Here is a 24,646-nt window from a genome sequence, read left to right as displayed (position 1 = left end):
TCTGTTTCACTTGCATGGAGAGCTCCTTTGACTGTATTATGTGGGTTCACAGCAACAGCTTCCAAATGCAAATGGAACACTTAGAATCAACTCCAGTCCTTTAACCTGCTTAATTGATGTATAAATAATGACGGAATAGCCCACGCCTGTACATGAAACAGCTTTTGAGTCAATTGTCCAATTACTTATGGTCCCTTGAAAAAAGGGGGAGGTCATATTAAAGAGCTGTAATTCCTTAACCATTCCTCCAATTTTTACAAGAATATATATATGTATATATGTGAATATATATATGCCCAAAGTGTCAATATTTTGTGCGCCCACCATTATTTTCATTTTTTTTAAAAATCTAGATGAATCCCACCTAACATTAAAGTTTCTAAATATACTTTTATATTGCAATAATTTCACATTCAATCTTCAAATTAATGTACAAACAACATAAAGACAGTATATTTTTAAATATTTGTTTAATGGCATGTTTTTTTTTTTTTGTGACTGAAGGCCAGTGTCAATGATACCAATACTGATTTCTCTATAACACCCTAATGTACAAACAACATAAAGACAGTATATATTTTTAATATTTGTTTAATGGCATCTTTTTTATGACTGAAGTCGAGTATCAGTGATACCTATACTACTGATGTCTCTATGAATTTTTTTTTTGTCCTAATACTTAACCATTGACTAGCCATTCAACATTACAGTATAATTGAGAGCTATAAATTTGAACATTTATTAGACTTTTAAAAAATAACACTCAATTTAAGTGAAATTAAATTGTACATAGAAAAAGTCTTAGATCTTTGAGTTCAGCTCATGAAAAATGGGGGCAAAAATAAAAGTGTTGCGTTTATAATTTTGTTCAGTGTGTATTGGTGCTGACAAACGATTAATCGTGATTAATCGCATCCAAAATAAAAGTTTTTGATTACATAATATATGAGTGTGTACTGTGCATATTTATTATGTATAATACAAACACATGCATATATATATTTAAGAAAAATACGTTATGTTTATATAATATAAAATATAAGGACCCACTTTATATTAAGTGGCCTTAACAACTATGTACTTACATTTAAATTAATAATTTGGTACAATGCATTTATTGTGTACATATTTTTACATTCATTGTACTTATATTTAAAAAATACCTGCATGTAATTACATCTGTAATTAATTTCTGTAATTACATTTATATATATATATATATATATATATATATATATATACACAGAACATACACATAAACTTTTATTTGGGATGCGATTAATCACGATTAATCATTTGACAGCACTAGTAAACAAAAACTTTTATTTTGGATGCGATTAATCTCGATTAATCATTTGACAGCAGTAATATATATATTATATATAAATTAAAACTGAATCACAATGCACACTATTCCAAGAAAAGAAAAGAAAGGAAAATTAATAAAAAAAAAGTCTAACTGTAATAACTTTTCGCTAACCATTACTTTTATTTATTTATTTATTTAATATCTTGTTTCACACTGAACCTGTCAGAAAATGGATGCAAAATGAGCTGCAAACTTCAAAATGAGTTTAAAATTGCCTGATGACCAGCAGACTGCACAGAGAGGAAACCGTGTCAGTGAACACAATCTGCATTATCTTCTGATGCTATGAAATAATCCCTGTCTCTCTCCTCTTTTCTCTCCGGCTCTCTGCATTTATCTGTATTGTATTTTATGGCCTTTTCTTCTTCTCCTCTGCTGTCTTCTGCTATTGATTTTCACTTATAGGTTTTCATCCCTTTCATTCCAATTTCAGTCAGGCAAACGGCACAGAAACCCTGAACCCCTCTCTCCCTCTTTCTCTTTGTCTTGCTCTCCCTCTCTTTTCAGTGGAAGGCCATAGTCTATTACTTAATGCCTTGCACTGGACTGCAGGTGTTTAGAGTCGCCCTTCTCATTTTAACACCCTCGAAGATACAGTAAGATGTTTGTCTCAGGAGTAAGTTGCAGCAAAGAGGCATATGAGTGAATATATAATAATATTAATTTAATAATAATATGAGTGTATGAGTGTTAAGGAGTGCTTTTTTCCTAATGGGGTGGATGTATTATGTTGTTTTTGGTCCCCATGAGGAAACAAGCTTATAAATCGTACAGAGTGACCTTTAAAAAAAGAAAAAAATCTAAAAATGCAAAACAGTTTGTGTGAGGGTAGGTTTAGCAGTAGCATTAGGGTAAGGGCATAGACAATACATTTTGTACAGTATAAAAACCATTACACCTGGAATGTCCCCATAAAACATGGAAACCAGTATGTGTGTCTGTGTTCAGATTGTGTGTATTAACTGCAAAGTGATGGCTGTGAGTGATTACTAATGACTATGTTCACATTGTAGTTGAATAGGGCTCATATATGTGTTTTAGTTGACAGCATGAACAGCAAACACCACATTGAATCTGACACTTTCATTTCTCATCTAGGCCATGTGTAATAAAAAATATAAAATATTTTTGCAGGGTGACTGTGAAAGATCAGATTGGAATTCATGATTTTTATTTATTATATTTAACATTGCTGTAAATCATTAATAACTTATTAATTATTACAGTACAGAAGTAAGGTACAAAAATATATGTGTTTAAAATCTATATTGATGTATAATATTTGGCAAAGACTAAAATATATCTTATTCACAAAGACTTACTATTCACTACTTTAACCAGGTACTAAAATGCACTGAAATTGAGGTGAGTCTTGCCATTCTTTTCTGCACAAACATCACTTTCCATGTAAATTCAGCTTATGGATTGCACCTTATTTACAAGCGTCTGCTCTATTTGCCAATTTAGTGTGAACCCTAATCAAATACACCTGAACAAGTTAATCAAGATAACAATAATATGCAGTATACACAATAATATTAATACACGGATTCTGCTTTAGCAGTAAATATAAATATATTATTTAATTTAGATGAACATGTTAGGATATGATATATTGTGTATATGTGGGTCAGTACACATTGCCTGTTGCTCACATTTATGAGGTCAGGTCTGTTACTCACAAAAAGCTATCATATGACTAAGAAAAACATCAAGTTAAGGCTGGAATACACTACACGACTTTTAAAATCTGAACAGATTTTAAAACAACAGGTGTAATATTGCCAAATTTCTAAATTAATTACTAAACAAATGAGGATCACACAAGACTTTTAAGTCATTCAGAACACAACAAAGTCACACAGAAACACGCACATTATTGCTAGGTGACAACAAATGAGAACAAAATGTGTTTTAAAACCGCCTCAACTTATCAAACCTTTGATATCCTCAGACTGGATTGAATCTCTTAAAAAATATCTTTGAAAAATCTGTGTCTGTAGCCATAACACACTATGTGATTTTCTGTGAAAACTATCAGCTCAAATCTGCAGACTGGCTGTGAATCTCAACAAAAACAATCTGGCCAAAATGATGTAGTATATTCCATAGTAGAACCTTTATGCAGACTACTTGTATTATCCTTTTTGGAGATTGTGAGATTGTAGTGTGAAGAAAAAACATGCTCATGCTTCATGCATGCAATGATATTAGCACGAGTAAATAATTCCTTTTTGGGTGAACTATTCCTTTAAGTGTGCTGGTGGCTGCAAATGAGTACTTTTGTCTGCTGTCAGTAAACTCTGAGCGCAGGATGTGGACAGATCACTAAACAGGCTCTTCTGATGGACAGAGAAACCATTAACACCAGCGCCAAGGTCACGCTGGGATGTTTCCTTCTGTTTGTGATGGACAAATTAAGACTCGCTCACACACACGCCAGCGCTCCCATCATGCCTCTGTGACACTCCCCCGGACTCCTCCTTTGCCCATTAGCAGGTTGATTGAAAGCTATCCAAACGACCCAAACAAAAGACTCTCTCCATGGCCACCATCTCGCTCATCCTGAAATATCTTTCAGGGACCCATTTCCTGACATCACGGGGGCTGGATAAGGCTGGGGGGCAGATTGCCCTATGACACCAGCCCGCTATTGCCTCCTCGTAACCACAGTGTCGTGTCCAGCCGAGTGGACGTGTTATTTTTTTCGCGCACCCCTTTCCCCCTTGTAGTCCTGTATTAGTAGCCATTTTGAGCTCCACACTACTATTATCCAGCTGATGGCTCTGACATGTTGATCATATACGGGAGAAAGAAAATTGATTTCCTCAACAGCAAACACGGTCCAATCTTCCCAAGCCAGTAATTTTACCACCACAACAAAATAAAAGAGTAATCTTGCCCCAGGAGAGAGGAGGAGAACAGCACTCTGAAATAAACGGGCCAAGAAAAAAAGAGTTAAATAAAGGGAGAGTTTGTGGAAGGACAGTGATGTGGATGATGATGATGATGAGGGTTTTGAGGTGGCACTTTGACAGACAGACAGACAGACAGACAGTAAGACAGACAGACTTGGGTAATGTCCCGCAGACAGGCCAGAGAGCCACTGCTATGGGGCGTCAGAATGCACTGTAATTCAGATAGTTTACTGAGCGCAGTACAAAACACAACAGCTCTCACTAAAGGTTTTAAAGGGTTTAACGTCGCTCAAATGCAGCGATCTGAGAGGCTCAGGTATCAAGACAAAAACAGGCTTTCCTTTATTCTCTACCTTTAAAAAAAAGTGAAAATGCATACAGTATAAAAACGAAATTAGGTGCAGGTAAAATGTAATACATAGTATTTTAGTCTGTAATATTCCTCAAGACAAATAATTACTGTTGTGGTGGTTTATAGTTGATTTTATCATATTTTTGATCCATGATTTCTGATGTTTATGATTTCTGACTGTTTGAGAAAGTGAGAAGGATTTATTGATCCTTCCTGCATTTTGTGAAAATTCAGTATAAATTCACTTGTATTATATGTTAATTTGCTTGTTTTTTTCAGCTCTTTCTGTCCATCATTCATTCATTCATTCCTATTTCTTTCTTTCTTTTTCTTTTTGTTTGTTGGACTGTTTATTAATTCATTTATTTGTTTGTATTAATTTAACAATGACTGCTTAAAATGGTTTGCTTGTTATCAAGAAATATTTTGGTTTGTTCAATCGTTTGTTTGCTTTTACAGTGGCTGTATGGAATGGAGTTTTTGTTTGTTTTGCATTTGTTAATTTAGTTGTTTGTTTTGTTTTGTTTTATTTTTTCAGCTTGTTTGTTCATTCCTTCCTCCCTTCATTCCGTATTTCATAGATATATTTGTTTTTAATAATGACTGCATGAAATGATTGTGTTTGTTTGTTCATTCTTTCCTTCAGATATTTACAGTAGTTATTATTTTGTTTGTTTGTTTTGCAATAATGGGGTTTGCTTGTTTTCCGCTTATCCATTCATTTGTTTGTTTTTCACAGTGATTGCATAAATTGATGGTGTGAATTAAATGCATTCAGATCTCTCTCTGTTTCATCACTGCCCCCTCTCTGTCTCCTGAAGAGAGGAGGTCTTTGCTCTTTGGTAGTGGCGATAGTAGTGACCAAAGTGAGAAGAATCATAGGGCACAGCACTGAATCAAAGGCTGGACCACAGATAGGATGGCGGGGGTGTGGGGGTTGTGTGGAGGTGATGACCTTGAGTATTGATCCAAGCCTTCATAATTTCCATGGCTTACTGGGGCCCTTCTCCCAACCTGCTGGAGTACATTAGACCAGAAATCCATAACATGGCCCATGTTCATCCAAGCACAGGAAGAAACTGAATTAAATGTTAAAAAACAATCTGGAGCTGCAGTTGGTGCCGATTCATCATGATTCCCGGATGTCAGGCAGGTAGGATGACCATGGAGGATTCAGCCAATGGCCGAAGAGCTCACACCACAGATAGACTCATTCAGACTCATCTGTCAGCAAACTGGCCAGTGCAGGATTTTTAAACACTGACACAAATGCGGCCATGGTCAGCAAGTTCCAAAATTACTTGGGAGTCATTGTCCGAGATGAGAAAAGATCAAATGTGAAACAATAGCACTTGAGTGAAAATTGGAGCTACTCTACATGGTGGTAAGCAAAGATCCCAATTAAACATGAATCTGAGCTGAACAAAGTTTGAAAATACAGTCAGTTAAAGGTTCAACACAAGGTTATTTGAAAACTTTAAACCTTTCTCTTTGATATATGTTCGATTGAATAAACTAACCTTAAAATACTATCACTGCACAAAGGGAAATAATGGTAATTTATGGACAACATTTTACAAGCTAATTCTTGATTGTGATAGTTTCCTGGGTGACGTGACAAGTTGGTAGCACTTAAGTTTAAGGACCAGTTCTCACTATTAACTAGTTGCTGTTTATTAGTACTTATAAAGCACATATTAATGTTTTATTCTGCATGACAATATTTTAGATCCCTTAATCCTTAAAGCAGCAAATTAGGAATTTATTGAGGTAAAGGTCATAGTTAATAGTTAGTTAATTGTGAGAATTGACTCTCAAGTGTGACCGTAAAATTAACAGCCTGTACATGGGCAGAAAAACAGTCAATCACATTCTGTTCAATATCTTTATCTTATGTTATGAAAACTGTCATAGTGCGTCTTCAAAATGATCATGCCAGGGTTGGAGTGGATTTTTTGGATCTGTGAGTGAAATGATGTGATTTCCACAGGGAAAATGAGGGTGGATCCCTGAGCTTTTATCATGTTCAACAAGGGGCAGAGTGACATTAAAGCTCATTACAGCAACTGATCTGAAATCAATGTTAAGATGTGGCCCTGTGTCTTCATGTTGTTGAGCCTAGACTGCTTCCAAACTACCTGTATTCAACTAGGATTGAGTCATCACACCATTGACAAGGAGCTTCTGTATGGAAATCATTAAACAAAACTGGGGGTTTACAGGGGGTTGGGCACATGTTATTCTCATGTAAAAATGTGCCTTTTTCAGCCTTGCAAGACATGTTTAGGGTAATGTTATGTTGTGGGTATAGATACCCGAATGTTGCTATGCAGTTGTTAGGGTGTTTGGGATAGTTGACAAGTTATCACTTTACTGGCCTAATATTCTGGTACCAAGATTTGGCCCAAGTCCCTCTGTCAGTAAAAGTCCAAGGGATTTTATGTTAATTTATTGTCCAACAATGTACCACTGCTTTTCGTCAGTCAGACTGAAAAATATTAGCAATAAGGAATAAGCAATATGGAATAAGTTAGGTGCTAAAGTTCAATGCTTAGTTTAGATTTGTTCAAATGATGGATTTTGTATATAACTTTTAAGGAGTTTTGAGGAGTTGCTGAGATTTGAGCTGAGAGTACTTTTCATTCATTCACTCTTTAAGAGATGGAAGCTTCCTGACTGTTTCAATGACTCCCCACTGCCAGTCAAGTAAGTTTTGATCGTTTAGCATTTGTGTTAGTTCGAGCTGCCAGACAAAAGAGCCCAGTGCTCCACTCTCTCAATTTAAGGAGGATGCTGTTGAAAATCCATAGAAAGGGTGTAAAGGCCTCCATTGGGGAAAATGATTTTTTCGGCCATATGAGGAGGACACTAGAAATCATCTCCAGCAATTTCGGTAATGGCTTTTGAGACAGCTACTTGCATTGTTGTTTAATGATGACAAATGACAGCTTGAAAAGACTTTGCAGTTGAATAGACAGAAGATGAAGCGAAAGAAAGAGGAAAAGAAAGACTTGCATAAATTGCCTGTTGAGTATTTTCCAGGGTGATTGTGGGTAATTGGGTTTTATTGGACTTGTTAGCTCTGGATAACTTTCGGCTATTATCCCACTCGGGCTCTTGATCATGAACATTCACCCCCAAAGGAGCTCCAAGATTTTTCCGGTGAATCTAAAGCGGTGAGCAGTAAAGGCCTAAACCAGTCCAAAGAGACTTTTTCCAACTCAAGCGTGGAGAGACAGCCTTCATATGGTTCATTTAAGATCAGCTCAGCTGACGGGAACTCATTTTAAGGGCCTAGTTTTCTGAAAGGATAGATGTGGATCAGAGATATAACTGCAATGGCTGACATTTTCTAAACGATGACATTTCAATACTGCACTTTGCGTTGAGCGCAACGGCTTTCTTCAATATAGCTCTATAAGGTTAATTGCCGTAACTTAAACCTGTAGGCAAAGAGAGATGACATTATTTGATGCCTGTAGATGTCGGCCCAGGTTTCCCAAAGTTCAACTGAATCGTAAGGTCTTGATTAATTGGAATAAACAGAGCAAAGACCCAAGCTGACAGTAATACATCTTATAAATACACAGCACTCAGAGCACCAAGACTTTTCTAATAAGATTGTACTTTGAGGTATTGAGAAGGGTCCATTTCAAATCTGGTCTCTCTGGTTTGACCTATAGGTATGGTTTTTTTTTTGGTTTTTTTTCTGGATCTATTAAATGTTGAGTGTCTAACTTTGTTACTAGCAGCACCAAATGGAACTGCAATCTTTTTGTTAGTTTGTTTGAGGAGCTCAAAAGGTTCTAAGAGAACAACTTTGGCTCAACCGAGTCCCTTTTTCAACAACAGGGTGCTGGAGCCATATTTGGAGGCATTCCATGTATTTTCACAACAGAAAAGGCAGTTCTAGGCTGTGACAGGTAATGAAACCATTAATGTCAAAGTGGTGGGGTAATGTCAGCACCAACAAATATTAACCCCTAATACTACCCTAAAACCCAATCTTAAAGGTATAGTTCACCCAAAAATGAAAATGCTGTCATTAATTACTCACCCTCATGTCGTTCCAAACCCATAAGACCTCCGTTCATCTTCAGAACACAGATTAAGATATTTTTGATGAATTCTGAGAGCTCTCTGACCCTCCCATAGACAGCAATGCAATTACCACGATCAAGGTCCAGAAACGTAGTAAGGACATCGTTAAAATAATCCATGTGACATCAGGGGTTCAACCGTAAGTTTACGTAGCTACGAGATTACTTTTTGTGCGCAAAGAAAATAAAAACAACAACTTTATTCAAAAGTTTGTCTCCTCCGTGTCACCCTGGTGCCATTTTAGAGAGTATCCACTGAACGGTAAACAACGTATGCTGTTCTGTGTCAGCTGCACCACGCGGATACGTTTTCTACGTTGTTTATGCTTTTAGCGCTTTTCCACTGCATGGTACGGCACTTTTGGGGGAGGGGGGTTCCACTGTGTACAGTACCTGGTACCTGGTACTTTTTTCAGTACCACCTCGGTTGAGGTTCCAAGCGAGCCGTACCGTTACCAAAACATGACATGTAAACTCTAATCACTGATTGGCTGGTGAGAATTGTCACTACCTGCGTCATTGAACTTGCGACACGAGACACAACAGACCCGCTAGATTTAAATCAGCACAGCCAGCGAAGGACCGAACGCAACTGTTTTGAATGAGCGCATCTTTTTTAACAACCAGTGGTTGTTTCGTGGTCTGTTGAGGAAGTACAGACATTCCTCTCGTTGATAGCCAAGGAGCGGATCCAGCGAGAGCTTGATGGGGTGACGTGGAATGAAAAGTTTTTCAGGAGTCAAGGCAGTAGAGGCGGTGCAACTATAACGACATGTGAATAATCCCGCCCACTCTAAAGCGGTACTAAACTGCAGTGGAAACGCGAGCCGTGCCGTGCCATACTGAGCCGTGCCGAGCCGAATCATACCATGCAGTGTAAAAGCGCCATTTGATCTGAAAACAACGTATCCGTGTGGCGCAGCTGACACAGAACAGCATGTGTTGTTTACGTATGTGAAACTCTCCAAAATGGCGCCAGGGTGACACAGAGGAGACAAATAGTTGAATAAAGTCTTTTTTTTTTTTTTCTTTGTGCACAAAAAGTAATCTCGTAACTTCGTAAAATTACGGTTGAACCCCTGATGTCACATGGATGGTTTTAATGATGTCCTTGCTACGTTTCTGGACCTTGATCATGGTAATTACATTGCTGACTATGGGAGGGTCAGAGAGCTCTCAGAATTCATCACAAATATCTTAATTTGTGTTCCGAAGATATACAGAGGTCTTACGGCTTTGGAAAGACATGAGGGTGAGTATGCACCTGTTAATCGTTTATATTTTATATTAGTTCATGTTGCTTTTGTGCAATAGATGAATAACAATTTATTTGTTTTAGATATTTTATGTTTAGATATTTCTATTTTGCGGGAGTCCCGTGAATCATTTTATACTCCCGCATCCCGCACACACAAGACTGTCTACGCGCCCTCACCAGCACTCGCCCATCTTGTCCCGCGCCGCGCTCTGTTGCGTCGGGTCTCGAGGGAGCAGGTCTCTAATCCACTGTATCCACTGACAATGCATGTGCTACATCCTTTTTACAATCTCTAGATTATAAAACTCTGCATTCTGTCAGCAATGTAACGCGGCAGTAACGTATAGAGACCTCGGCTTGTAACTATAGTCTAATTACTATTTTGAAAATTATAACGTGTTAAATTACTCCGTTACTAAAAAAGTAATCAAATTACAGTAACCCGTTACTAAGTAATGCGTTACTGCCCAACACTGGTAATTAATGACAGAATTTTAATTTTTGGGTGAACTATCCCTTTAACCTTAGTATAGCATCAATATCATAATAGGTTACTTTTTGAGATTGGATCAATCCATGATTTGTCTGAAGTATGATCTAAAGAGTGACTGTCATTGAGTTGACAATGAAATTGGCTGTGGGCAGTCTTGCACTTTTAAAACTTACTTTTGCAATCCTGTTTGGTGCCACTAGTGACGGTAATTACACACTTCACCTTTAAGGTCAAACAGATGATACATTATAATTCAGTGTTTAAAATGAAGAGGATGTCATCTATGAAATGGCAACCTTTTATCACAACAGCAGCAACACACGAGTCATAGACAAAATCAATGTACGTAAATGGAGAAAACATGTCACTTTGTTGCACCGCTAAACCCGAACGGTGTGGAGCTAACAGTTGGACTCCCTTAGGTTTTAGGTGTGACTCCTACTGCTCTGTATTTAGAAGCCAGATGCTTTGTGGTTAATCTTTAATATTTAACAGAGCTCTGCCCAGCCGAGCTTAGAAACTGGTGACAAGTAGTTGGCCCTTGTGCTCCAGCCTGTCGAACATGTTGTTATAACAGGGTTATGCAAGGCTTTTGCCAATCAATGAGTGATGTTCAAAACTCAGCACTCACCCCATGCTAGCTCGCTCAATCCCAGCCAGGTCTCCAGCAAGAGATCTTTGACTCAAGGCCTGTCGTTCACCTCACAACAGAAAATCCATACGTTTCGGATGTGATTTTAAACTGATCCATTATTAATGGATCCCCTCTTCTTGGAACTCACGGCTGTTTCTGGTAGCGGAATCCTGTGTTTTGGTAAGTGGTGAAGTTTCCTGTAAATCTGTTTGTGTTTGTGTGTGTGTTTACGTCCCAGTGGATGTGTTTCAATTAGGCTGTAATGGCTGTAGGGGCGTAGGGTCACACCAAACAGACCCATGGGTCTGTTGACAGTGAGGGGAGAAAGAGGGGAGAGGCGTGCATCCTCATTTGAATGCTGGGATGCCGTATGTGGGGTATTTGACCCCTGCAGTAGTGTTAATGGATATCGTCGCATCTCTGTTCCTCCCCCCACATGTGATTTACTGAACAAATACTTACTGGAACTGCTTGATTTGCTTCCTCTGGTGTGACCTGTGAGGCCTGTATTCAGAGAACATATACATTTACACCACACTAACTACCCTGTGCCTAATGGAAACCACTAAATTATACCAATCTAGAGCAAGGTTACCATTGTAAAACATTTATGCAGACAGGTGTACAAATATTTTAATTTACAAAAATATAAATGGAAACTAACTGGGAACTATAAATGGGAACCACATTACACTTGTACAGGTACATGTTGAGATCATGCAGCTGCAATTTAGTCAAGATAATAACATTTCAAATGGACATGTTACAGCGTCACACCCTTATTGTATGTATTTGTTCAAGTATTTTTTCAGAAATGCTGTTTTATTTATTTATTTTTTTAATGGTTCAAATGGAGTTGGTAGGGGGTTGGTATAAAAATAATTTTAAATAATTTCAATATAATTACAGTACATTTGAGAAACGACATCTTTAATTGGTATGAATAATGCACAAAATGATTATATATAATAACATAAAAAAAAAAAAAAAACTGAATTAAAAAAAAAGGTTGCAACCACACTCCCTACCTCCCTACTTTTATTGGTGAACATAAGAGATCAAGTTTATCATCTCAAGTGATGGAAAATCTGATAAAAGCAGAATGTTCCTCCTTTAAGATGTGTTACATACCGGCTAGACACTCTGAATGAAATGATATCAAGCCCTTCGTAAAGTGCTCCACAGCAAATGGGGGAAATTGATTATATTCCTTTAAAGTGCCTCAAAACCCCTTCAATTTGTGTTGCTGGCTTATTTCATAGCTCAGACTGTGGAAAGGTTAGGATATGGTTTTCCCATGGTTGCAATTTGTTTGTAAATGGCCATAAAATTTCTAGGTAGTGGTGACAAAAGCTATGTACTCAAGTGATAACTATATTTTAATCTACTTCAAACTGAGATTAATAGCTGTTTTAAATGCAGCCCAATACAGATAAGCATAGAGAAACCTTAAAAAAAAAAAAGCATTCAAGCTTTGGGGCTCCATCCTTTTCCAGTGACATTCATATCCCATCTGTCAGACAGAACAGTCAATGCAGGAGAGAAGAAATGAGAGAGAAAGAGAGAGAGAAGGAGGGAGGAACAGAAACCAGAGACTCTGAACTGATAGATTACACTGTCTTAAAATGGAGTGCTTCTCAGCCTTGTAAATATGTGACAAATGACAGTGCGAGAAGTATTGATTCCAGACCTGTCCTGTGGAAACGGAGTCAGTGGCCAAGGCGACACATGAAGTTGGGGACACTGAAGACTGTTCCGGGCTGCACTTGTCAAAAACACACAGAATTTTGAATTATGTCTTCTTTTCAGAGTAAATGCTACATCTAAAAAATATACCAAAATTAACAGAGGCTCAATGACAAAAATATCCTAGAAAGAAGTTTTTGATTTGAAACAATTAATGAATGTTGATATGTAAACCACATATAGTATGCATGATACATATAAGCAACACAAGTGATTCAAATCAAAGGCCATATTTAACATCTGTCTTGGGTGATCCGATCTGCTGAGACAGATTGCAGTTTACAACGGTATTAATATGTTATTAATAATATATTCATGCATCTATTATTGATAACAATTTGGTTTTCGGACTACTTCCAAATGTAGTTTAAGTGATCAAATCACAATGCATCTTGAGTGCATTTACACCTAACACTGTGGTCAAGAACTATCCATTTGTGATCCGATCATTGAAAATGCATGTTAATGAGTCAGGTGTACTGTAAAGGGGGCTTAAAGGAACCATAATGAAAATGTCTGTTATGATCTGTTTACTTTTACCTCAGTGGACAATTTACCATCATAAATTTGAAAGTTCCCTGAATTACACTTAACATTTTTATAGACTGAACTTACGTTTATAGAATGAATGAATGAATGAATGAATGCAATGTGTACTATAGATCAAAGCTCATCAGAAGTATATTTTCCCCAAGCTGAGATTAATACTAACACACAGAAGGTGCACACAAATATAAATAATAACATAAAACCCTAAGCTATGTAACTAATATGTGGGGGGAGAAGAAACATAGTTATTTCAGTTAACACCATAAAATGTGAGGTGTCACACTTTTTCACTTCCAAAAACTGTACATTTGAAAAGTTGCATTAGATTTCTAATGTTACAGTTTTTCACTGTATATAATAAGGGAACATATCTTTATTCACTTAACAGGTTTTTTTCATAGCATTTTTACAGTCTTTTACCATAAAAATTGTGATCATTTTGTACAGTGATAAGCCACCAAGACTAAATGTGACTGAGAGTGACAAGTGTGTGTGTGTGTGTGTGTTTACATAATGTCTTTATATTAAAGATGTTCAGAACTGTGTAATCGCACTGACAGGCAGGTGGTTTGTGAAGGAAAGTGAAAGCAAAGTGTGACCTGCTTGTTTGGGACCTCTTCTGGTTTCTTAGAAATGGGTATGTAAAACTCAAGCAGATCTGAGATCAGCACAAAGGGGTATTTATTAGCAGGATTGGCCAGATAGGATGCTCTCAAAAATTTGTTTTGTCATGATCATGACTTATTTAGTGTGCTCATAAAATTTGTTTTATGTCACATCTCCACTATAAATTCCTATTGTACGAATAGACTGTACAATCGTAGAAAATAGGAGAAAATCAAAGCTTCACTTAACAGGTTTTTTTCATAGCATTTTTACAGTCTTTTACCATAAAAATTGTGATCATTTTGTACAGTGATAAGCCACCAAGACTAAATGTGACTGAGAGTGACAAGTGTGTGTGTGTGTGTGTGTTTACATAATGTCTTTATATTAAAGATGTTCAGAACTGTGTAATCGCACTGACAGGCAGGTGGTTTGTGAAGGAAAGTGAAAGCAAAGTGTGACCTGCTTGTTTGGGACCTCTTCTGGTTTCTTAGAAATGGGTATGTAAAACTCAAGCAGATCTGAGATCAGCACAAAGGGGTATTTATTAGCAGGATTGGCCAGATAGGATGCTCTCAAAAATTTGTTTTGTCATGATCATGACTTATTTAGTGTGCTCATAAAATTTGTTTTATGTCACATCTCCACTATAAATTCCTATTGTACGAATAGGCTGTACAATCGTAGAAAATAGGAGAAAATCAAAGCTATTGTTTTCTATAAAGTACTGCGGTAAAGCCAGGGATGAGGCTAGAGTGAGCTGTGAGCAAACCGCTGTGACAGCCCGAGCAGGTGCACTCAGGATGAGAGGCAGAATGGATCCCCCATTGAGAAGGACAAAAAGGGCTTCTCTCTCCACATCTGACCACCGCAGGAAAAGAAAGAACGGCCATGCTGATATACTGACCCCTGGCTGTCTATCTTGCTCTCTTTGACTCACTTTACTCTCTCTCTTTCTTTCTTTCTTTCTTTCTTTCTTCCTTGAACCGCCATCTGTGGTCATGGTACAGCACAGACTGACAGCCAACTCCATCTCCCCAGGTCTAAAGCAGTCATGAAGGATTAGACCTCAGCTCATGACAATTTCTGGTTGGTTTAGTCTGCTGGTTAGCAGTTCTGGTGCCAAATTAGTGCACCTCACATCTGTGCCTCAGGCAGGAGATTGACATGAGGTGACATATCGAAAGTTTTTATTTCAATAATACACACTAGAAAAATGTCCATCATCAAGCTAATCTATTTTTTCTTAGATTATCAAAAAATTACAAGTACCTTTTCTGATATTTTTATGGACATTTCCTCAACCCTAAAATACACAATGCAATACATAATTCAAATTATGAGTATAGGAACAGAAAATTCTGAGCCAGCATGAGTTTAGCTCCAGCCCTAATGAAATTCCCCTGAACCAGATAATCAAAGACTTCCAAGATGGTGTGTTGTAGCTAAACTCTGGAGAAAAGTGGCCTTCCAGGAGGAGAATTTAACTCCCCTGTCTAGGATAGTGTGCTATAGTGAATTGCTGCAATCAGTGGCGGCTCCAGGATTTTTTTGTTGGGGGTGCTAAGGAGGGACTTAACAGTTCAGAGGGGGTGCTAAAAAACTAATTAAATTGAGTGAAAATAATGAACGTCTATAAGCTTCAGTTATCTAAATAGCATGCAAATTCAGCCACCTTGTGTTTTTATATACAGCAGCTTCAAAAAAGGCAAATTAAAAAAAAATTGTCTGTGGTATTAAACTTCTCATATGCCACCGTTATTAGTAATATAACTTCTAATGCCAACTGCCAAATATGACAGTTACAAATTAATACAATTTATGAACGCACATAGAAAAGAAAGTAGGGATTTTTTTTTCTTTTATTCATTGTTTTCTTTTTTTTTTTCTTTTTTTTACACTATCTATTTAGTAATTTTTTCTGACCATCAAGTGTCAGTCACTCTCAATGCCAACTGGCAGGAAAACATGGTAAATTCTAACCATGTTTTACAAGATAAAGTGCCGACAATTCATACAACTATTTCCACACAGTGGCATAGCGGACGGGCACGCTCTGCGGTGGGGCCCTGCGATAACCTCCCCGTGCTGAGATGCGTCGTATCATGTGTAGATGATAGCCAGAGATATTGTCAAAAGCATCAAAAATTGCCAATATTAAGAGGATTTAGCATTTCCAATTAACGTAGGCCTGTTACATTCTTCTTATTATTAGGCCTATTATTATTATTAGGTTACTTTTATTATTACATTACATGAAATGATTGCCCCGCAATAATTTCATAGCGCACCACCACATGACGCGCTGTGAGGATAATTAAAGTTTAGGCTATTAGCCTACTCCTCATTGAAAATATATTTTTTAAAGGTTTTTTTTTGTTTTAAACAGGTCTATTAATTTATACAATGAATTATAGGCCTATAACTACTAATACTCTACTAACTGCTAGTTGACATGTAGTTGCAAAGTTACTTACTGTTAATAGAATGTCTAAAGTGGACTATCAAAATAAAGTGTTACCCAGTTTTTTTACTTTCACTTTCTCTATAGTGAATTGACTGGCCTTCACCAGGGCTGCGTTCAGCCCCGACAAAATGGTGCAAAACGTTTTTTAAACGGAAACGGTGGTACGTTGAATACGCTGTTCTGATGACACAAGAGTTGCAACTATGGCAGCTGAGAAGGCCATTCTTTGTGTTCTTTTTGAAGAATTTTTGGAGTCCGGTTGAAATCGGTATAAACACTTGTTTAATACTGCAAAATACGCTCGATGTTATGTCACTGCCCTTGCCATCCAGAATAAAAGAGAACATCCCAATCAAATGAAGGGATTTGTGGAAACTGTGGTTCCTAATTATTGTGATCCAACATTTGCCTCGCATTTCAGGATGAAAAGACAAACATTTCAGGTGAAGGATAATCCACTTCTTACCTCCGAGACTGTGTTATGATCTATATGACCTTATTATTTTTATTGTGAATATTAGGCTTATCATTATTGCTGATCACTGTCTTAAATAAGTTCCAGAATCTATACTTGGCTCTTATTATTTCAGTTATTTTTGCCTTTAATGTAAATAAGCATGTGCAAACAATATACTTGCTCTTGTGAATTTATTTTGATGTTAATTTCATTGTGCGAGCTGTCTCCTTAATACCGCGTGGTTTATAAACATGTTGCTGCTGATTGGGCTGACATTTTTGACACACCCATCTTGTAAGCCTATTTTGTGCTGCTCAGCTCAAACAAACAAATAAATAGATACATAAATAAAGGTGTATTATATTGAAAAATGAAATATACTAATTAACATAAAACTGCACCTACATTTAATAGTTATATGCATTTCTTAAGATTTAATTCCATTTTAATTCTACTCAGATTCAAATTAGAATTACAACCTGCATTCTGTTTGCCACATCAATTCAAATTCTTCTTATATATATATATATAGTACTCAAACTCAGGGCTATTGAGGTTGTTTTACTTTTTGATAGGGGTTTGATGCAGATAAATGAACCATGCACATCAGTTAAATTCTAAATAAATTTGCCAAATTGCTACAACCTACAGTTAAAATATGCAGTATTACTTGATGGACCAATTGTTCGTTCTGACCTCTCATTTTAATAAATTAGGATGTTAAGTGAACATTGTTTACTTTTAACATCTTACTAATGCTTTATGTCACCCTTCATTAAAATCACTCTCTTTTAAAATCTTCAAGGGTTTACTGCTTTATCCAAATAACCGTCTCAAGCAGGACCACATCAGTTAACCAGCTTAGCCAGGAAGAGACAATAGTTGACTGGATTAACAAGCAACACCCTGCTGCTTCAGGAGAACTTAACTAGCTACCTCCTGGTGGGTCAACTAACCAGTACCAGACCAGCACAATCCACCAAAAACCAGTCTGGAGCTGGTGTCTCACTGGTGTAAGCCGTTTTTTTTTTCTTTTTTCCAGCAGTGGTTTCTAAAGCATGATTTTTTTTTTTTTTACGCACTATACGCCCGCTGCCCAGCTGAGACCTCCAGCGATTATCTGCCTCCACTGGAGCACCCAACAGCAGCTGGACATGCTGAGGTCACCAGGCCCTGGCACACACACTCCTACACACTCATTAACACACAGAGACTGTCAACCAGCATTCAGCATTGTATGTGTGTGTGTGTGTGTGTGTGTGTGTGTACATTAATGTCTCAACTCCCGATTAACCTATTTGCAGCACACCACGAAAGAGGTCATGACCTTTAGTGAGATGAATAGAAAAGGCAGTTTTAGTCTTAAAGGACAACCAGCAGCTATCCTCATCCAAGACACACACAGAGAGAGGGTGTGTTTGGACACTGATCTGTAATTTGACTGCAGGGTGTTGCTTTTTCTGAGAGCAACCTTGAAGAAACCGAAGACATTTTCCTGGATTCCTATTAAAATTGTAGCGTTCCTATGAAATAAGATAACCATACACCTTTTATAAATGTGCCTTTCAAAATAGTTTATTCATGCTTATTTCAGTGAAGGTGTCTTATGTTTTTTTCCTAAAAGACTGTGTTTATTGAGTTCTTAAAAGTTTCTATATACCTACCTTGTGGACATACATGTATAGACAAATATACATATTATTGTATTACAAATAGTATTATTGTTTTGTAATTTTATCTTTACAATATTAACACTTTAATGTAAATAAACTATTAAAAGGGTCATGACATGGGAAATCAAATTTGCCTTGATATTTTGCCTTTGTACCATTAAAACATCCGGCAAGTTTCGTAGCTTAAAACGTCCTCCTCATTATAAACAATACATTTATTTAATCAATCTCCCAAAATGGCTTGTTTTGGATTTTAGGTGCAAGATGATGTCACCCGGGCACAAACATTTGCATAAACACTGCCTCCAGAGCGAGACATCGACGAATAGTCTTCTTCTCACTATAGGCCCGCCCACTGGCGTTCAGTCACTTAACAGCTGACACTTGATCATGCTGAATGCGAGTGTCGTGTCGCGACAAAAGCAATTAGAAATTACAATCGCTGCCGCTCTCTTGTCTACACTTGATACAGTATACAGATGCGCATTCGCTTTCTGACACAGACCACTCACTCAAGTCTGTCGTCAATAGGACAAATGGAGAGAAAGAATGTTCGCTTTGACCTCACTTTGACCTTTAACCAGCTCATTAGCGTCTTTGTTTAGATATCAGAAGTTCCCCAGCTTAAGGATCAAGTGGATAGTTTATTTTTAATGGCATCCCAGATCATGTCAGAGGATTGTTCGGAGAATTTTGTTTTGTAAACGAGGCACAGTGTCATGGAGAGTTCACAAAGAAATATTTGTTGAAAGATGAAGCGGTTCTAGATCTGACTCCAGCTGCATCACAAACCATAAGTAAATTATTTCATAATGCTTTGTCTGGAAATGACCGTTTTTTTTTTTTATCATGCTGTCAAAACACTCACATGCACTAGCGAGGGGGCGTTGATACTGTTTCCTATGCAATGACGTTAGCAAATTATAACAGTGGCTGATTCTTGACAAGCCTTAAAGGACACGCCCCTTAAAACAGGTCGTTTTAGACAGAGGGTCAGAATGAGAGTTGAAAATAATATTTTTTTCCACATATTTTTTTAGTTTTTGTGCAAAAAAAACAAAAAAAAACTTTATTAACATTATAATAAACCTCAGGGAACATATTAAAATAAATTTAAAAAAAAATCCATGTTATGACCCCTTTAATAAATACAAAATAAAATGCATTTATCTATTTAAATGAAATACAATAAAATAATTGATGACCTAGAGCACATAATTGGAGGAAAAGCATCCAAAAATTGCCCAGCATACATGTGAACTCCTTCAGTACAGTATAAATAAATCCCAGGATGTGCCTCATTAAGTTGATTGAGAGAATGAATGCCCTGCAATCTTGACCAGGTCATTTTGAAGCAGCCGAAACATCAGTCAGTACCCAATTCTTATACAGTACATCCATTTGCATTGCATCTTAGTTTTACTATTTCATAGTAAACTTACGTATTTACCGAATTAGTAGGTGTGTCTAGATTTTTGACTGATAATATTAAATTGACAACAAACACAAAGACCATGAAAGTGTTGCTTATAATAAACTTTAGATCTTAAAAAATTTAGATCTTATATAAATACTTTACCAGATATAAAATGAGTTTGTCTATCGAAGCAGATTTAGTTATGAAGTTGTGCAGTGTGTGAGAAAAATAGCTTCTTTCATGTGTTTAACTGTAGTGTTTTTTACAAGCACATGGCTTTTTTATTAACATACATAATTTGAGCGATGTAGTTTATCTGATTTTATTGCGATGCAGACTATAATCCTTTCTAATCCACTTTGATGACAGCCAAGTGTATATTTCGCCCACTAGATTTTGCGCAAGCAATCCTGTAATTGCTCCAGGTTCCGTAGTGTCCCCAGGTCGATGTAATGTGTATTGAATTAAGACAGTCGGAGCTGCTGTGTAACTCTGTTATGAGTGTGTGGGCATGTATTTCTCCTTTCACTGGCAGGAATTAGATTATGACACTGAAGCTCGACCCAATCCTTCATGTACATATGTCATAGAATGAAGTGTTATGTAACAAAAAGTTTTAGCTTATTAAATAATACAAACCAAGCTTTAGTCAGAATTGAGATTTGACACAAATGAGCCTGTGAGTGACAGAAATACAGACTGTTCAATAGAGCAAACAGAGCTTAATGCTTATGTTGTTTTCTAAAATTTTGCATACAAATCAAATTTTTTGTGAATTTTGCAACACGTATTGTTATTGAACTGAAATGAATCAACATTGAACTGACTCAAGTTAAATAATGTCACTACTGTCTTCACTAGAGCAGGTTATTGCTGAATTAAACTTGTTTCGGAATGAATGAACTTTACACAGTTATTTAACTGAACTGAACCATTACTGAACTGACTGAAGCTGAATAATGACTCTATTTTCTTGCCACAGTTGCTTTATAGCAGAATATTGATTTGCCTTGAAGTTTGCATCATTGATTATGACTTTCCTGTTTAATACTGTGAAGCTTTAAAAATAAAGGTTACTTGACTTGACTCTCAATTGAAAAATCTAAAGATGGATCAATGCACTGTACATAGACTACATCACATATAATACACACCTCAATGAAACCCTTTTAAATTGTTAATGGATGTTCCTGGTCTTACTGTACACGATTCATTGATGGATGGAAAAAAAGTGGAATGTGACACATCCAACTTTGACACCTTCATAAAAGGAACATGGCATATGCTACATTCAGACTTGTTTAATATTTGTTTTGTCTGTTCAAAAATACTTGTCTGAGAGCCTGAGAGCAGTGAACCTCTTCTTCTATTAATTAAAAGGGTCAAAATTGAAAAAAGAACTCTGTTAGTTAAGTGAGGTGCAGGCAAGCTCTATCATTTCTCTCTCTCTTTCTTTCTCCTTTCTCTCTTGTTCTCTCTCTCTATTTTCTGTGTCTCTCCATGCATCACGTCCAGTTTGAGACTCTTAAATGCTGTTGACCTCACACTTGACACAAACGCCCTCTCGTCCTCCACCTCACGCTGACGATTCACTTTCTGCCGTTTACAGTGGCAGCTCTGAGATCTAAGGCTTTCTGAATACAGATCAGATCCATGACCTTTCAGAGAAAGCAGAAGTATGTAGCGTAATATGAAAGTCCTGCTCTGTGCTCTTGGCCCTGGGGACAACGCTGACACTACAGTGCTAAAACACTGTGTATTAATTGCAGAGTGGAGACAGGTCCTTTCCCATCCCCCTATCTGATCCTGAAGGTCAGTCCTCCTCTTTCTCCTGTTCTGGACTATTGTCATACACCAATTAGATCCTCTGGGAAGACTGTAAAACCTCTCAGAAAAAGCATTCGGACATGGTACTCGGAGGACTGTGTTTTTTGTGAAAGAATCACAGGTTCTCTACAAAAAAACAAAAAAACAGTAAGCTACACTATATAGGCTGCTAACTTCTAAGGCATCATCCTTAACTTAAATAAAACCTCACAAGTGCCAGAATTGGAGCTGTCTACATAGATGGAAACTGTTGTGTCTACATAACCTACTATAAACGTGTGTGTCATACAAATAATTTTGGAGGCTCCAATTACAAAGTTTATTTGCTATAAGCATATTGCTAAGCTAATGAACCAATATTCTGTTAGTCATAAAAATACACAGTACATAAATTAGGGATGTGCCCTAAGCTATATATATATATATATATATATAAAGAGGGTGTACAGAGGGTGTACAGGGTGTATATGTATATATATATATATATATATTCATTAGAAACAGATACTCCTTGTGCTTGCTGGATAACAGGGGATAGCATGATATTTTAAATAAAAATCTAATATAACACAATAATGAGTGTAAACTGAATGAAAATCAATTACTTGTGATGCATGCATGAATTAAATTAGGAAGAATTAATTCTTCTAGAACTAATAACTAAATAAATAAATAGATTGCAGATATTTATTTTTATTTTTTTCTGTGAGTTGCACATGGGTTCCGTGAGCATTTTTTTACCAATGATTTTCAAAAATCAAATTACATTTAAAATGTAATTTTCATGTAGTTTTGACAAACTTCCAGTTTAAGTCATGTCCGCATTTGATTTTATCCTTTGCTTCACATGCCATCTTGAATATTTTTTTTCCTCGAAAGATACATTTGATGCTGCTAAAGAATTTGGTCATACATAGATATCTTAGAAGTTCTGAAACCAACACATTTGAAAGTTGAATAAAACAAACTAGTGAGGTTATATACCTGTTTGCCACTGTTCGACCCTGCCTGTGTTTCTGACCTCCTCTGCTTTAAATAAAGCTTGCTTTGGATCCGCACGTCTCACGTCTTGTCAGCCCCGTTACACTTTCTAAAGCATCACACTAAATAAATATTGCACTCCTCACATAAAGCACGTGAAAAAAAAATAGGATTTTTACATTTTTACAACATCCTGGGTTTGCAAATGATACATCATGTGATGCTGCCTTGGAATTTGGCCAGAACTACATGCTGTATCTCAGAGTCAGAATGATGTTGCTGCCTACCTTGTGGGACATTGAGCCTTTGTGCAGGGAGCCCGTATTTTAAAATGCTGTCGAGATCAGCAGCTCACTTGGGACAAAGCTCAGCTCTGTCCATCATTTTGGATTCTTAAGTTTACTACAGTACTGCTCTGTACATAGTACATTCAAGAATATTATATGCCATGTATAAATAAATTAAAATAGGTAGCTCATCCCTCTGAAAAGAGACCACACATTGAACTTTATTGAACTGTACAAATCTTGCTATCTAGAAAGGCAAAAGTATAAAGCACCCGGAGTGCTTTTGAAAGTCTTCTTTCAAGTGTGAAGTCAAAAGCTGTTCTTCCTGAACCAAGGTGAAACACATAAAAACAGAGTGGTAATTTACTCTCAGATCAGAGGACTCACTGAAGGCCAAGAATACACTACACCATGACGCTGGACAGCTCTCTCACACAAACTCATCCAATAAAAGACATGACCTTGACATGGGACAGATTTAAAACTCTTTTTTTTTTTACGTCACACACACACACACACACACACATCTCGATGTTTCATAGACAAACGCTAATCTGAAACTCATGTATTGTAAGCATTTATTATAGAGGTCTTGTTGATGTGTTTGACTGTAAAAATAATAGTAAATGTTTTGGGCAAGGTTGTGGTATAGGATTGATGCATAAATAAATAAACATACATGCATACTGTACTTTGGACTAACTAACTAATAACTAAATAAATAAAAACCGTAATTTGTTACAGACAATTTATTAATTTTAACTTTTTTTGGCTTAAAATGGTTATGAAACCACAATTATTGCATTAAATCAAACCAAACTGTGACCACATTTCCAATTACATGACACACTAACAGAGCTGTCCACTCTACCAAACTCACAAACAACACACATGCCACATACAATAGAGCTCTTCATCATATTCTGTCATCCATCAATCACAATCCCACATGTAATGATAAAGGTGATAGTTCAGACTCATTTAAAGCCATTATAAAATACTGATCAACAAACATCTGTATATATATGTCACAATCTGTGATGGCGAGGAACGATGGAGACGAGGAATAAACAAAAGGGTCTTTAAATCCAAGAAACACAGGATACATCCAACACTGGGAACGGCAGGAAACACATGAACATAACAAGTAGAACCGACAGAAACAGACTGCACAGACTAAGACTTAAATACAGGAGATGATTGGGGAAACACAGGTGTATGGGATGACTTCCCCTCCCGGAAGGTGCGTCCTCACACCGTAGCAACAACAGAGGGAGGCGGGGGTGGGAACTTGGGAGGAGGTCCCAGAGGAGGACAGACACTCGGGAGGGGGCCGGCAGACAGAGACCAGGGAGGTGACGAAGGAGGGAGGAGCCAGGGAGGAGACAGGAGGGGCCCGGAGCAGGAAGAGCCAAGCAGGACCCAGGCCACGGCCATAATGTAGACCCACGGTGGAGCCGACGGAGAGAGAGAGGAGCCATGGAGGAGGAATGGCCGCCGACTCCAGGGGGC

Source organism: Sinocyclocheilus rhinocerous, unplaced genomic scaffold, assembly GCF_001515625.1.
Source record: "Sinocyclocheilus rhinocerous isolate Xijiao unplaced genomic scaffold, SAMN03320098_v1.1 scaffold138, whole genome shotgun sequence".
NCBI lineage: Eukaryota > Metazoa > Chordata > Actinopteri > Cypriniformes > Cyprinidae > Sinocyclocheilus > Sinocyclocheilus rhinocerous.
Note: the sequence above shows the minus strand (reverse complement) of the source record.